A 17,375-nucleotide genomic window follows, 5' to 3' on the forward strand; every position below is an offset into this window, starting at 1 on the left:
CACTCCCCTTCAGTTTGTGACTGCTTTAGGGAAGGCCCCTTAGGTAGGGACTTTGCCCTGTTAGCAGTCAGTTTAGTCAGTGAAACAGCTGCAGTGCTGTGTGCTCTGACAAGAAGGGTCAGTGTTGCTGTGAATCATTCTCTGCAGAGCAGAGACAGAGACTGTCTGAGCGGTGACCTTGCTCAGAAGGAGAACTCCATCGCTGAGGCTTCGGCGCTGGACACAGACAGGTCCTCTTCCACAGTTCTGCAGTACCCTGTTGCAGGAGAGCCGGGCAGGTATTATCCAAGTCACCAAGTGCACCACCTATACATTTCATCTTAGTGGGCAGCGCTGTCCCACACGTGGGTGGGGTTGCGGGACTCTTGGGACTTTTGGGTACAAGGACTTTGGGAATACAGTGTGGGGTAAGGCCCTGCGAGGTGTGTGGATAGTTGTGCTTAGTGGTGTTACAGGGGGACACTGATGTTATGCACTGTTGATGTCATATGGCTGATGCATGTGTATTGTGTGATGTTATTATCTGCAAATAGTAAACCTGTGTTATATATACCTTTGGTGTATGTGGTTAATATATGTGGGTCCTGTGTGGGGTACATTCTACACTCTTAGAATCCTGCACAGGTGGAGGCGCTGTAAGGAAGATCGTTCCAGAGGAGTCACCCCAGGCTCTCACTAGCGGAGGCTCAGACCTCCTGTGAGCCTGACAGGTATATTGCACCACACCTGGTAACACATAGGTTCCCCCTCACATGCACTCTATATGCGATTGGGTGGGGGAATACCCATTACAAGTGTATCAAATACGGTATTATAGGGAAATCAGTAAAGGTGAACGGGAAGCAGGAACCTTAGAATCAGCAATTTCATCTTGGGTTCCCCAAGAAAAAGAAAGGGGTTTCTCAGAGAGCTTTAAAATGGGTTTTGTGCTGATATGAGTTCGGTGCTCCTGTATGTAACGTTCATCCAGAAGGTTACTGGGGGCACCCGAATCCGACAGTGCAGCTCCAGGACATGGAGACAGCACAGAGCGATGCAGCATGGCTTCTAGTCTCCTGTTGCTGCAAAATATGGATGGTAAAAAGCATCTCCTGGCTGTAAGGAAGTCATTTCTCCCTGAGGGCACTGCAGCATATTGCGTATTTCTTGCATCTCTAGCATGGCCCTCCCGAGGGATAAATAACTTTTTTATTGGCTTCACAAACGATGAGGTCTGAGTGGGGGAATTCCACGGGGGGAAAGACTGTAGTGCAAATTCACCTGGGGTTGTCACAGATATCAGCATACCGTTAATGCACTACTGCAGAACTCAAGACCGTGCAAGATACAATCAGTGAACTATTACGGCATCAGATGACTGGGGTCCGGACTAATCAGTGAATGAAACTGATAATTAAAAAAAGTATTACAGTACACACAGTTTTTAATACAGTAATTTATTTTGTGTCATTGTTTAAACTTTTTTTTTTTTTTTTACAGATTCGTCAGGCCGGTCAACAGCGACAACTTGTTCGAGTAGAAAACACATCCAGCGATAATGAATAATTAAGGTAATGTATGTGTTCCATTCAATTGGCAATACCTGTACCGCCCATGCGCACACATTCAATGAAACGTATATGCATTCTATACAGTCCACATACCAGTAGAACACACATGCGCAGATTCAATTAAACTCATATGCGTTCTATACAGTTCACATAGAACACACATGCACATAGACACAGCAGCAGTGTAGTCAACGCATCTCTTTCTTCTCGATTATTAATAAATAACAATCTCACAATTATTTTACAGTTGAAACTGTACCAGCGAAAGCCAGAAGAAGTTGTCAGTTGTAGAAGATTCTATTACTGTAAGAAGATTGTATTAATTCACAAAGTCTTTGTTATTTATCTCTAAGCTCTAATTTACTCTAAAACAAATGTCACACATTAAAAATACGTTTTAGTCATCTGAAGTTTGACACGAGTAGTGTTGGTTAACCCTTTCTATACTCTGCGGTTAGTCAGGGCAGCCATTTTGGTGGTTTTGGGCACAATTACGTTTTCTCTTTTATTTTATTTTGTAAACTGTATGTATCTATATACTGTATGGTTTTTGTAATAGTTTTTTCTGTAATACGCTCTGTACTCCTTTTGTAATATTAATGCTAAAATATAATAAGTAAAGACTTTGAGCGCTAATTGAACCTATTACCTTTTGACCAGGTTGAGCATTTTCGGACATGTTTTGCTAAATCGGGTTTCTGTTTTGATTACATATTTTGCCAGTATAAGGCGGAGCGAGGACTCCTGAGGTTTAAGCCCTTAAATTATTGCTGATGGTGGCAGCATAATTGGGGTGTAGTGAGACGGTTTGGGTACATTGACATAACTTACTATTATAACAGCAACATACCTGTATGGTAAAGCAGTGAGGATTCATTTTTCAATGATTGTGTTAATAATAATAACAATAATATTACAATTTTATATGCAGGGTTTTAGGGGACATAAACTAGCGTTAGCAGCTACATTCACTGGCAGAGAGGCCATAGATGCATCGCTCTGCAACGTGTCACTGCTCCTCTGTCAGCGAAAGGGTTAATTAAGTGAACATATAACAGTAATGGGAACACTGTATAAAGGGATGTTTGGGGCTAAAAAAAAATAATAATGAAAAAAACAAAACAAAATGAAATAACCCGGAAATTAAACAAATATACACAGCACTGTATACAATGTGAGGGCTTAATACAATGAAACTGCATCAGATGAATTGATGAAGAAACCCTATTGATTTCAATGAGGTGCACATATTTTGTCCCATAATTGTAGAAGTTTTGCCTTGACAAGTAGGCCCCATGAAGCCCATGGAGCATTTCTCTTACACAAATATACAAATATACACAATCACACACCGAACATGCAAGATTTCAGGTGATAGACACCTCCCCTTTCACCATGAAGAGCGTACCGCGGGCGTATTCTTCATCTTCTGTTTGCGTCATCCTCACTATCTCCCGTAAGCCTGGCTTACATGAAAGGAAATGTTTCCTTAATATGTGTATTTGACAACAGAGTCCCATGTCATTAATTGAGTGAGGCCAACATTTTTCTTCATAGCCAGCCACAGTATGGAATCGATTGGACCCCCCATAGCTTTCTGCATTATCCATAGGAATAGGGTTGATATGCTACAATAGCATAGATGACGCACGCGATCCATGCAACATTGATGGCAAGTCCGATACCTAGCGCCACCATATTCAAGGTAAACGCTGTGCGTGAATTACTCTCCGCTGAGGCCATGTCCTGGCGGCTCACGGAGTCCCGAGTCTGAGGGAGAGAAGGGGAGAGGAGTCACTGCCAGCGCTGGCTGATTATCAGCTGTACAAACCCTATTTTAGAAAGATATATACACTATTTTATGCTACAGTGTAAAAACAGAAAGACAGATAGCCTTTCTAAAATACATCTTTATTTATTATTATTTTTTTTCAAGTGGCAAATATAAAATGAGTGTTATTTTGGTTTTGTAATAATAATAAAAAAAAATGTGTGGTATTCTGTACCCTTAAGTATTGCTTTTCAACCATTGATCCCATACACTACCTTTATTTCAAATCCTACTGTATATTGAGAGAGGATATGACATTCTGTATATAACATGCCTGTGTTTGGAGGCGCACAGTGTACACAATGAGGAGACCGGCCTTATTGTATGTTATCTTGTGGTTATTACTAGTTATGCAGCACAGTGTTTTCCTGCAGATCCAGAGATGTAGTTTGAAGCAGAGCACAGCCAAAACAGCAGCCAAACTTGGAATTCAGTCAAGGGATCTCTATCAACGATTTCTTGCTAGGGGGTATAATTGGAGAGATCTGGATAGATCTCTTAAAGCGGTCTCAGTTATGGATGGAAACTCACCCTTGAAACAGTCATCTAAAAAACCTTTAGTTAATGAGAGTCCCTCATTCATTACATTCTATAGCACACAAGCAGAAAGAATAACATATATTTTAAAAAAATATTGGGGTGTGTTGTCACTCGATACTGTTTTAAAACCTTCCATCTCTTCAGGCTCCAACATCATTTTTAAAAGGGCTAAAAACAATAGCGAATACACTATCACCAAGTCTTTTTAGGCTTAAAACTGAAAATAAGTCTGCATTACCCAAAGGGTCATTTAGATGCAATCATTGTAAGATCTGTGTCAAGATGAGTTCTATGCTTACTACTTTCACATCCTCAGTTACAAGGGAAACCCGCGAGATCCCCACGTTTATCAATTGTAACTCAACTTTCATCATCTATTTGTTAACGTGTGGCTGTGGGCAACAGTATGTGGGTAGGACCACGAGGTGTTAAAAAATTTAGAATCAGGAACACCTTCGACTCATTGTGAAAAAAGATCAGAATCATCCTGTTTCCAAGAATTTTTCGGCCTGCCCTAGGGTTAGCTGTGTCTTTTTCAAATTAAAGGGCATTGAGCATGTCCCCTCCCTACCTCGAGGAGGTGACAGACTAAAGGCACTAGATAGGCACAAAGCCTTTTGGATTTTTACCCTAAGAACTAGGACACCATTAGGGCTAAATGTTGACTGGGATCTAAGCCCCTTTCTCTGATTCATTTATTCATATAATATCTGGGATTCTATGGTTATAGTTTTACATCTCGGACACTATTTAGAAATATTTATCCTTAGTGTGTCCTTAATATATATTCTCTCTTTATTGTTACAGCAATTTTTGATATTGCGATTCTTATGGGATCCTAAGTCAATTTAACTGAGGTTTTCTACCATGTTCTGTGCATCATACACCAATACATAGGGCAAATAAGTAATAATGCTAGATCGTTATGTTTATTAGTTGTTTATCATTATTTTTTAATAAAATACCTATTTTTTATAGGTTATTTGTCCTTTATATTGGTCTATGGTTAAGATGAAACCCAAGGTGACAAAGACTCCCTGTCTCTGCTATAGATAATACTATAGCATTATTATATCATTCATATTCATTCTTTAGGGGTCTATTGGAAATTTCCACTCTTTATATGCATATATTTAGAATAGAAGCCATTACACATATTTACACATTTTATTTATTTAAAAGGTAGTGCACTTTATATTTTTGCATTACTTTATTTACATTGATACATTACTATGTGATTCTTACCTTTAGCATTTGCACAGTAATTTGCATATTATTCATATCATTGTTTTTATACTGTTTGTGTTTTTTTTTTAAACTTTCTTTTGTTTCCGTTCGTCAAGTTTTTATGATTAAAGTTTGTTTTATTGAAACTTCATACCACCTGATCTATTCAGCCAATGAGAATGAACGTGACGTCAGCGCGACTCTCCTCGCGGTCGCACGCCGATGACGTAATTCTCGGCACTATAATGGAACAGGCTTGTATGTATAAATAGGCATGTTGTTTGCTCTCCTTTACACCTTGATAAAGTGCTCCGGCATGAAACGCGTAGGTGCGTTCATCCTGTCCCTCTTTTTCTGAGCTGCAATAAATTGATCTGCTTATGTGGAGTTTGCCTGGGATCTTTCTATTTTTCCAAGTGTGGCTGTGGTTTTGGCTGTGCTCTGCTTCAAACTACATCTCTGGATCTGCAGATACTTCAGACTGCGCGCCGTGGATGCTATTGGATGGTCATGAGGCTGACAGGTAACCGGTCATGAGGCTGACAGGTAACATAGTGCCCTGTTATATCCTAACAACTTAAAATAGTTCTATATACAATCTATAGTCCTGATTGGGTACTTATTGGTGTGTCTCAATTTGTGGTTGTCAGGTGGACACCTCTCGTCACATAACCCTCTCAGGCCAACTTTAATCATTATATATTGAACATTATTATTATAGCATCTGGATGCTTATGTTTAATATCAACAAGTTGCTTATAGAAACCACATTTGATATTTTGAGCCCCACTATCTACATTATACAGTATCAGTGTTTTCCTGCAGAACCTTAATCCTGTCCTGTACACCCCACGCTCTCCACAACGCTACACAACCTTATTCCAGCTCTATCCCCTCCCAATGCTCGGCTGTAGCACCTTCTTCTTGTCCCGATGCAGCCCATGCTATGCCGGCAATAGCCCCTCCCCCCCCCCCCCCCCCCCCCGCACCCAGTTACCTTGCAAGAGAAGATAGTGGCAGCAATTCCAATGGGCAGACAGCACAAGAGCATGTTCATGATGGACAGTCCCAGATAATCTCTGTAGGTGGGTTGTGGCACGTACATCATCGGCATGGGCTGCGTTGTCACTACCGGAGCAGGGTAGTACCCTGGGGTAGGGGCTGGGGCATGTGGGTATGGTGGGGATGAAGGATACATTTTTCTGCTGAATATGTTTAGTTCCTTTAGCAGGAGCGATGCTCTCACTCCCTTTCACTCTTCAGACACTGCAAACTGTCTCTGGGATGAAGCCGCTTCTCTTTATATAATTTGCTGTTAATAATGGTTCCTGGCTTTCATAATGGGGAAACCCCGGCCTTTTGTTTGTGATACTCCCACACAGACACACATTTCGGACACCAGGTATTGGGAACTTTTCAAAGAATGACTACGCCAAATGTATTGTTCAAGTACTGAAACGTGTCATGTTATACATGAACAGTTTATTTTAGGGAAATTAACTTCCTTAAAACTTGGCCTCCTTCTTCTTATTACAGGAAACTCAAACTACAACATAGCCAGTGCCCACTGAATCTTCCCACCTGGGCCTACAAACAAACTGGAGTCAACCAATGTTGGTTCAATAAAATGTATCTCACTTCCTATTCCTTTTGCATATGGGGGAACAGAGAGGCTTGTATAGCACTGTACGGCGTGCTGTAGTTGCAGGAGGATAACAGATTAGCTCTGTCACAGACATTGTTCTAAAATCTAAATAGTGGATTGTTTGGCTTTTTTTCAGAATTTATTGACAGTGTTTAAATTGACGACAATTGGAAACATTTAGGAGTGTTAAACCTTCCTGAAAAGCAAAGAAGAATTCTCAGGAAGAAACAATTTCTTTAGTTGCACGTAAGTAATGTCTTGAAATTGCATAACTAATTAGAATATTGTAATACATATAGCTTTATTGTGTGCCCAGGACACCATTGAAAATTATTTTTAAATATCTGGTGTATTTCACTAAATGGAAATCATTTGCATATGACGTTGAAAACCGAAGAGGTAGCATAAAAGGTTCTCTTTGTTTTAACGTGATATGTTTCATGTGCTCACATAAAAGAATTTGCTATCTCTGCCAACTATATTTCATCTATATAGAAAAAATTAGTGGTATACGCGCTCTAGCGCCGAATCCATATAGTATAACTTCCAGAGTAATCAGAAATAGTCAAAGCACAGGGTATGGGGCTAGTAATGACACATGGTGAGTCAGAAAACTACTCCCAGGTGGTGTGGCGTCCTTAAAAGAGACAAAATAAACCCTGAAGGGAGAGAGAAGGGGGTGTCAGCCCTATATATATTTCATCAATGAAGAATTTTTGTTGGTCTATGAAAAGGTGACAAAATATTCTAACTAACCTACACTTTTCCAAGGCCAATGCGGCTACTGAAACCGAGTTTGAACGAAATAATATAAATATTGTGGGGAATTTGTGACCACAAATTATTTCTTTTAAAAATTATCCCATAAAATATTACTCTGCGTAAAAAAGGCCCTTCTGGGTGATAAGGGGTTAAACCAAAAATCAGCATCTGACGTTACATCCCAAACAACTGTCCTCACAAAGTATTTTTTACACCATTAAATAACCTCGAGACGTACTGCAGTCCCTAAGTAATACAGTGTTTACTTTAATATGAATAAAATCTTTGGGAGTTTATGGATTTTGTGATGGGGTCGCCAGTAATCATTGCAAAGCACTGCTCGTGTTTTGGGGTCAGTCTCTGGGATTTTTAGTAAACGGGATCACACCCACTTTAATGGAATCTCACGGGTAAAAATGGGAACTTTTTCGTTTTACACTACCCTACCGTTACATTTTTTTCGGTGCAGAAACCCCGAATCTTCCTGACTTTCACCCTCGGAGGGTGACGTTTCGGTACTTAATTGTAAAACTAGTTTAATTTGTTCAGCAAAGGATGGCAACATAATTACTTTGCAATGGACAACGTTCATTGACAGTTTAAATAAGAGAATATATATAGTGTGTAAAAATCTTATACAGCAAATCAGAATATCATGTGTGAGCACATTCACAAGTCTCAGGCCTCTGTGAGCACGTGACTTGTATATGGGACAAGGGTTAATACACACACAGCCATCTACTCATCCAGTCTTCACCTTACAAGGTCCCACAAATAAATGACATCTCCCCCTAATCCATCACATTTTTCACGAACGGCGCACGTGTGAGCATGTCAAGGGTTAATATACACAGCTAACTCTCCTTTCACCTACGCAAGGTATTTCAAATGAGTAAAACCATATATAAGAAATAATTGAAAAGTAATTATACTTGTCTCTTTTAAGGCATCAATCCCCAGCACATATGTAATCTCGAGTATAAAACATGCCACTGTCATTAGGTGGCGCTGATCCTGGATGGGAGGGCACTGTGCTCCTCCTGCCTAGGTGTGCAGAAACCTGAGCGTGTCAGTGCTGGCAGTGATGTAACAGAGGGAACAAATAGAACACAGGCGTTTCTGGGTGTAGCAGGAGAAGGGTTCCCGTACCTGTGGCATTCTGTGCCAACATTCTGGGGAAACTAAGACAGGTGTCTTATGTTCTCTCTATGAAGTAATAAAGGGTTTACCAGCTTTGAGTGAATATAATGATTTCCTGATTAGCCTTTGTTTTAAATAGAACTTTATTAAGTGATTTACCACTTCGCAAGTCTAAGATTTTGTGAATTACTTGGTATTATGTGAGTATATAAGTGAGGAAGGAAAAACATCGGGACTTCCCTCTGATGCTAATTTATGGGGTTATGGAAAGCCACATACACATTTTTGGTGATATCAATATGTTTCGTGAGCACATTGTTTTCTACAAGAGATATATTGATGACTTGATATTCATCTGGGATGGGGATGTGAACACCCTCCTAACATTAATAGAAGCACTGAATTCGAATGATGAGAATATATCTTTCACTCATGAGCACGATTGTCACCATATTAACTATTTAGATCTCTAACTTTATATTCATATAAACTGCAATATACAGACAGACATTTATAGCAAAAACCAACTTGCAGAACACGTTTCTCAGAGCAAGCAGTGGTCATCCTAGGTCTCTAATTAACGGAAATCCCAAGGGTCAATTCTTTAGACTGAGGTGCATTCGTTCCAGTGATTGACACCTTCTTGGAACAAATCGAGGCATAATTAGCCTGTAGATTTTTATCAAAGGGATATAAAAATTCAGATATTGAAGATGCGTTAAATAATGCATGTTGGACTAATAAATCGGATTTACTGTTACCTGTAAACTATTCAAAGAAGGGTATATATACTTTATAAAATTTCTACAGTAGACCCTAACTCTCTTCTAACTATCGATCTGTCTCCCTCCTGCCTTTTGCCTCTAAACTCCTTGAACATCTTGTATTCTCTCGCCTGCTCCATTATCTCACCACCTATTCTCTCCTTGACTACAATCTGGCTTCCGCACTGCTCACTCCAATGAAACAGCCCTCACTAAAATAACTAATGACCTCCATGCTGCCAAAGACAGAGGTCATTATACTCTGCTCATATTCTTGATATCTCTACAGCATTTGGCACTGTGGACCATCCTCTCCCCCTTCACATTCTCCATACTCCTCTAACCTCTCCCATAGTACTTTCAGAGTCTCTTCTGCTAACACCTCCTCCTCCATCGATCTGGGGCTACCGCAGGGCTCTGTCCTGGGACCTCTCCTCTTTTTTTCTGTACACACACTATCTAGGTGACCTAATCACATCTCTTGGGTTCAAATATTATCTGCATGCTGATGACACACAAATTTACTTTTCAACCGCTGACCTTACTCCTGCTGTACAGACCAAAGTTTCTGAATGTCTCTCTGCGATATCATCCTGGATGGCCCTCCGCCGCCTTAAACTTAACATGGCAAAAACAGAGCTCCTCCTACTTCCTCCCAAACCGGGCCCTATTTCGTCCTTCCACATTACTGTTGGAAGTTCTGTCATACACCCAGCAGCTCAAGCATGCTGCCTAGGGGTCACACTCGACTCCTCTCTTACATTCTCCTCTCACATTCAAAACGTAGCTAAAACCTGTCGCTTTTTCCTCTACAATATAACAAAGATACGCCCTTTTCTCTGTTGCTCGACTGCTAAAACTCTGACACAGGCCTTCATTCTATCATGTCTCTATTACTGTAACCTCCTGCTGTCCGGCTTTCCTGCCTCTCAACTGTCCCTCCTAAAATCTATCCTAAATGCTGTTGCCAGAATCACTCTACTTTTTCCTAAATCTTTCTCAGCGTTTCTCCTACTGAAATCACTCTCCTGGCTTCCTATCAAATCCCGCATCTCACACCCAATTCTCCTCCTCACGTTTAAACCTTTACATTCTTCTGCCCCTCCTTACACTGGCGACACAGTTTATTGCACTGCGGCCAGATCCGCAAGCCGGGAGATTTCCCGGCTTGTTAGTGGCCGCCCCTCGGTGTGCCGCGCGTCACCGACGCGCGGTCACGCGTCATCGGGAGCGTGCGCCCCCTGCACGCTCGTCCAGGGCTCCCCGAGGGACGGCGGCAGGGGGTTCCGGGGGACCCGGCGGACCCGGCAGCGGGAGGGAGAGCGCCCCGATCGGAGGGCGCTCTTCCGCTGCTTCGGCGCGCGCCCGTCACCCTCCGGCGCGCGCCAGGCTACTGCTGCGGCCGAGGACGGGCAAATGCTCGAATAAACTCGGCCGCAGCAGTACATCTCAGCCCTAATTTCTCGCTATGCACCATCCCGACTCTTGCGTTCTGCTCAAGGATGTCTTCTCTCTACCCCCTTTGTGTCTAAAGCCCTCTCCCGCCTTAAACCTTTCTCACTGACTGCCCCACAACACTGGAATGCCCTTCCCCTCAGTACCCGACTAGCACCCTCTCTATCCACCATTAAGAACCACCTTAAAACACACCTGCATAAAGAAGCATATGAGTAGCTCCATGGCTGATAATTTACACCTCATACATTAACCTTTGCCCCTGCAAAACAGCTCACCTCTCCAGGTAGCGGTGGCCTGAGGTGTCAGCCTGGCTGTCTGCAGTAAACAAGTGACTTCCCAGAGGGTCAGGGCACGGACGAGAGTGCTACAGTACTACAGTGGGGAATGATAGCTGCCCATAGAATGTTATAGCCATGTGGCAGCCGTATTTTATATTGTCTATTAGACCAAATAAAGTGATATGTTACCTTCTAATCATGTATACACCCTCATTTGCCTATTGTGCATTCACTATTTGGGTTAATTACCAACTGCTACATCTACATTCTATCTACTGGTAATTTACCTGTTTGATATTCCATTATTAACCCCCCCCCCCCCAGCTGCCCCCCCACCAACCCAACCCCAACCTGGATAGATCAGTAAGTGCACACTATTGGGGCTTTTTCCTTAGCCTACTCCCCACCTTGGAGAGGCTCCTTGGCTCTTGCATCCCGTTTTTTGCGCCATAGCCAAACTTTGAAAGATATATTGGCCTGGCAGTGGCAAAAAACCATTGGCACTGACAGGGTTAACTACAGCCTCCCGCTGCAAATCAGGGACGTAACCAGTGTGAAAAACAGCATCATATTTATCCAAGGAAAGTAATTGGAGATTTTCCTTTGATAAATCTTTTCTTCTTTTTTTTTTTCTTTCTGCTACGAGTGTCTAAAATAAAAATGAAAAACCTTTTTTTTTTCCCTTCGATTTTTCTTAACGATGTACATGAAAACCTACAGGGAACTGCATCTTAACCCTTTCACTGCCAGGGGGCCAGCCATGCTCTGGGCTACTCAATATACCTCCAGGATTTTCTTGGTGTTGCAAGGAACAAGAAGTAGTGGAGATTGTGGTGGGAAGTTAGTTAGGGCGCATGGATCTGACCTTTTAGGCCTCGGGCATGGTCAGCGCTTATGCGCTGACCCGTGTTGAGGCGCGCTTACGCTCGGCACTGAGCCCCTGCAGCCGCAATGAGAGTCTTAGCAAAATGTTACATTTTCGCGCTCATGGGAGCACAGGGCCGGTCATGTGAGCGGTTCGCCCAATAGGGGCGAACCAGCTCCGTGACATCACTGGACCGCCCCCGGACGGCGCACGGTCTAAGGCCAGGGAAAGCACCCGCTTTCCCTCAGCCTCAGCGCGCCTCCGCCCGGCATCACTCACCATGGACGCAGCCTTATATTGCTCAATAAAGCAACTTCCTGTTCCTAGTTTCATCACAAGTGAAATAATGTCTCCATGAGGATGCCAAGTTCTGTTAACGTGAGTCACTGACTCATCGCTCAGGGCAGGGCAGGTCTGGGCGTTTGTGGGGCCCAAGGCCAATCGCTGGCAGCGGGGCCCCTATAGTGTAAGTAGTCAGGGCTACTTACCTGCCGGGGCAATTTATGGCAGAGCGGCCCTCCTGCAGCGGCGCAGCATCATGTTGTCATGGCAATGCGTCGCCATGAGACGCTGCGGCGTTATTTGAGTCACCATGACAACGTGATGCTGTAGGAGGCGGGCCGCTCCGGAGAAGGTAAGAACCCCCCATTCCCCTGTTAACACACACAAACCTTGGGGTGAGAAGCAGTCCGGCCAGTCCATGGAATCCCACGCTCCCCACTCCGGTCAGGCGGATGTTGGATCCCGGCGCTAACAGGGGGTGGGAGAGGAGGCAGCGCAGGGGGCCACCCGAAGAAGGGGCCAAGGGAAACAAGCCTCGGGTGCACAGGAACGCCCCGTCCGGGGGTGATCAATGCAAACGGAAGTCCTATGAAGGGAAAATACCGGCACTCCATAGGTCTTGGTTAAATGTTAAAAAATATTCTTTATTTGTGGAAGGATCGATTTTTCGATCCCAACCTGGAGCTTTGTCAAGATTCCACAATGGTAAATCTTCTGGAACCAGGATCACATGTGGGATGTGAGTGAGTCCAGTGGTTTAACTCATCCCCTTTTGAGAGCACACGGAGTCCTTTTATTTTCTTCAACTTTAATGGGGGAGTCAAAAACAAATATAAAGGGTACTTGCAGATGGTAATGTGTGGTGAGAGAGGGCTTCTCTACAGTATGTGAAGGTGCTCTGTTATGGGGGGAGGATAAAAAAGGATGGCCTTGCAGGGGTGTAATGGAGGAAGCATGTACTCACTAAGCCAGCTAGTTAGATCAAAGGCACATGTTCCTGTGACAAGCAGGAAGAGTCCAAGGACCAAAGTAACTGCTAGGAAGGCAGGGGAGTAGGATTGAACCAATATTCTATCTATGAGGATTGGAAGGTTGTCAGGACAACCAACAAGAACTGTGTGAAGGGTAAATGTAGCAATAATGTTGCTTTACACATGCAGCTAGCTGCTGGAACAGGAGAAATACAGGCAGCTGAACAAGGGAGACAGGAATAGTCAAAACTGCAAAGGGAGACAGAAAATGTGTAATCCTGTTCCAGGACAGTAAAGTGAGCAGTTAAAATACAAAGAGTGGGCGTGAGAAGAATACCTGAAATTGACACCAAAACTGTTGTTTGGAAACGCCAGGCAACTAAACCATACGTGTCTGTGTTATGAAATATAACAAATCTCGAAGCAGGATGTGTTGTGTCTTGAATAGATACTGTAGCTGTAGAAATGTTCTAGTCCAGGGGTTCTTAACTCCAGTCCTCAAGACCCCCAACAGGTCAGGTTTTAAGGATATCCCAGGTTTAGCACTGGAGGCCAAATCAGTGGCTCAGTCAAAGACTGATCCACCTGTGCTGAAGCAGAGACTGATGAAGCCACTTGTGCGGAAGCAGGGATATCCTGAAAACCTGACCTGTTTGGCGGCTCTTGAGAACCCCTGATCTAGTCTTAAAAAGAATACCAAAGGTGATTTGTGTAAAGTGAAAAAATTACACTGGTAAACCAACTAAAAAAAAATGAGACGGTGTACCCCATTATACAAAGAATAAATAAATATATAACTCTATAAAAGAAATCAAGCAAACTTGAAAAAGGAAAACTAGATATATGTGAAAGAGATGTGTATAACAAATCAATCTGGAAATATATTACCCATGTAGAGAATAAATAAACACACAAGATGAGCTTAAAGCTGCAGATCAAGCAATATCATGTGTTTTTTTTTATTTATTTAAATACATCAGTTCTGTACTATGAGAAAATACTTAGAAAACTAATGTCCCCAGCATACAAAAAAGGGTCCAAAGAGGAGGGGAATATGCCAAACAAGTTTTAATGAACAAAAAAACACAAATCCAAATCAACGTAAGTAAAAAAACAAAGGAAGGAAAAAGAAGAAAGAAGAAGAAAGAAAAGGAATACGGAAGTAAAGAAAAGAAAAAGTAAAGGACGGAGCAAAAAATGGAAAATACAGTAATATCCATGGGTAACATGTAAGGATCACAGAAATACCTTCAGGTCCCATTCTGTATTGAGACCCTTAGGTATTAATGTGCAAATGGTGAACATCCAGAATGCTTCACGTTGGTAAAGAGCTCTGGATCTATCTCCACCACGTTTATGAGATCTAACATGCTCAAGAATGATACATTTAAAGTTACTAAGGCTGCCAAATTGGCATTCTTTGAAGTGATTAGGCACGGGATGTGTGATATCTAGATTTTTTATATGTTTAATATGTTCCAACATCCTTATTTTAAATAGAAGGGTAGTTAACCCCACATACCGTTTATTGCATCCGCAAGTGATCATGTAGATCACATGGTCTGTGTTACATGTCACGAATGACAGAATTTTATATTCTTTAGTAAATTCTGTATTGGTAAAACTTTAAATTTTTTGGACAAATTGACATATCTTACATTTCCCGCATCTATAGCACCCCTTTAGATCTGGAAATAAATTTTTTTGTTCATTCTTGTCTGAAACCATGCTAGCTGAGACCAAGTGACCCAATGTATGTGCTTTCTGAAAAACAAATTTGGGGTCCATAGAGACCATGTCCTTTAAAAGATCATCAGTATAAAGAATGGTCCAATGCTTCCTAATTATTGATTTAATATTCATGGCCTGACGGCTGTACTGAGTAATGAAAAATGGCGGTTCACATTTATTAAAATCATTTGGTACAGAGTTATTATTCTGTTTCACATGAATAAAACCAGAAGGGTCAGAATTCATAAGATCCTCTCTTGATTTGTTCCTAGCCTTGGTATATGCCCATTATACAGATCGTAGGTCATAGCCTCTATCCACAAATCTTTGGATAAGGTCATAAGAACCATTATCAAAATATTCCATAGTCGAGCAATTCCTTCGTAAACGAAGGAATTGTCCATATGGTAGTCCTTTAAGTAGACTGGGGCTGTGACAGCTGGATGCATGTAAAAGTGTATTCCTTGAATTAGGTTTACGATAAATATTTGTAAAAACATGATTGTCCATCCCCACATAAAGACACAAGTCCAAGAAATGTATGCGATGATGGTGATATTGATGTGTGAATGATAAATTATAAGTGTTGGTGTTGAGGTACGTGAAGAAGGCATGCAGTTGTGAAACAATGCCAGACCAAACTATAATGAGATCATCTATATAATGGTGATATGTGATAATGTGATGTCGATACGGGTTTCCATCTCCAAACACGTGGGTATGTTCCCAACACCCCATAAAGAGGTTGGCGTAGGAAGGCGCAAATGATGACCCCATGGCAGTCCCACGTGTTTGGAGATAAAAAACCCCCACCAAACATAAAATAATTATGAGTAAGGAGGAATCTGATGGCATACAGCAAAAATGTGATCTGCGCTGGAGCAAGTGTCGCATCAGACTCCAAAAAGTGTCGTGCAGCTGTGAGACCGTGTTTGTGTGAAATAATGGTGTACAATGAAGACCCATCTAACGTGACCCAGAGGTGTGTGGGTGATCAGATGAAGTCAGAAAAAATAGAAAGAAGATGTGAGGTGTCTAAAAGATAAGAGGGAAGTGTAGTGACTAAGGATTGAAGATAATAATTGACGTATTGTGACAAGTGCTCCCCCAGTGAACCAATACTGGCAATAATGGGTCTACCTGGGTGATGAGAAAGGGACTTGTGAACTTTAGGGAGGTGATGGAAGATGGGTAAAACCGGGTGGGTAATATGTAGATATTCATATTCTTGCACAGAAAGTACTTGAAGGATTCTACCAAACTCTAGTAGTTCATATAGTTCCAATAGGAAACACTGAGTTGGATCCATATGTAACTTAGTGTAAGATTTATTATCCTGGAGTTGGCGTCAAGCCTCATCAACATAATAAGCATAGTCTAGGACCACCACCGCTCCCCCTTTATCGGCATTCTTAACCACAATTAGATTATTATCTTTCAAAGATTTAATGGCTTGTCTTTGTGTAAAGTTCAAATTATTTGAACTATAGACAGTATTTTTAGTTGTGGTAATGCCTTGGGAGAGCAGTAGTAGATCCCGTTCTACAGCTGATTTAAACACATTGATCGCATGACCTGTAAAGTGCATCGGATGAAACATAGATTTATTTTTAAGACCTGATGATTGACTGCCCAAAAAGCTTTGTGGATCATATCCTGTTTCAGGTTGATCATTTAATAACTCAATCAAGTCCTGTATGTGACAATTGTCCCGAAATGTAAGCTGCGTCCTGATATCAAAAATTGGACTTGGTGTGTCATTGTTAGGTATTGTAATATTGACATTGGGTATCTTGGATATTGTCTGCGATCCGTCATGGTTAGGCATAGATATTAAACTGTTCTTGTGTTTGAAAAATCTTTTGAGGGTTAATTTCCTGGTGAACCGGTGAAGGTCCACTATAGTGGAAAATAGATCAAAGTTATTGTCAAGTGCAAATGTAAGTCCCAAATTCAACACACTTAATTCAGAATGGGATAGTGTGTATTTATAGATGTTAAGAATATTGGTGTCTTCTAATTTCAGTACCTCATCTTTTTTACAGGGACCACCCACCAGCTTATGCCTGGATCTTCTTCGCCTCCGATGTCGTTTTTTGACTGTGGGTGTGAAGGAATATTCATGGCATATGTCTGTATTCTCACTGGTAGAAGTATTTCTTCATTAGATGATGCCCCAGAGTCAGCACCTGAAAAAGACACACTAGGGGGAACATATTCAGAATCTGAAACGTCAGACTCAATATTTTTCCCTGGATGTGTTTCTGATTTGGAGTTTTCCTAAGTATGGATTTGGGTTTTGAACTGGTTTTCTTATTACTATTATAATTT

General features: G+C 41.8%; 1 long non-coding RNA gene across 3 annotated transcripts in view; it reads left to right on the top strand.

Moving 5' to 3' along the window:
* Positions 1-17,375, top strand: part of LOC142497781 (uncharacterized) — a 76,312-nt gene that overhangs the window by 15,060 nt on the left and 43,877 nt on the right. The window contains exons 3-7 of one of the 3 annotated variants that reach the window (XR_012802320.1): positions 1,480-1,550; positions 1,798-1,855; positions 3,108-3,255; positions 6,930-7,039; positions 8,558-8,954. This is a non-coding gene — a long non-coding RNA (uncharacterized LOC142497781). Of the gene's footprint in view, positions 1-1,479; positions 1,551-1,797; positions 1,856-3,107; positions 3,256-6,929; positions 7,040-8,557; positions 8,955-17,375 lie in introns of those variants that run through there. The other 2 variants (XR_012802319.1, XR_012802321.1) reach the window with 2 other exon arrangements.

Source organism: Ascaphus truei, chromosome 6, assembly GCF_040206685.1.
Source record: "Ascaphus truei isolate aAscTru1 chromosome 6, aAscTru1.hap1, whole genome shotgun sequence".
Taxonomy (NCBI): domain Eukaryota; kingdom Metazoa; phylum Chordata; class Amphibia; order Anura; family Ascaphidae; genus Ascaphus; species Ascaphus truei.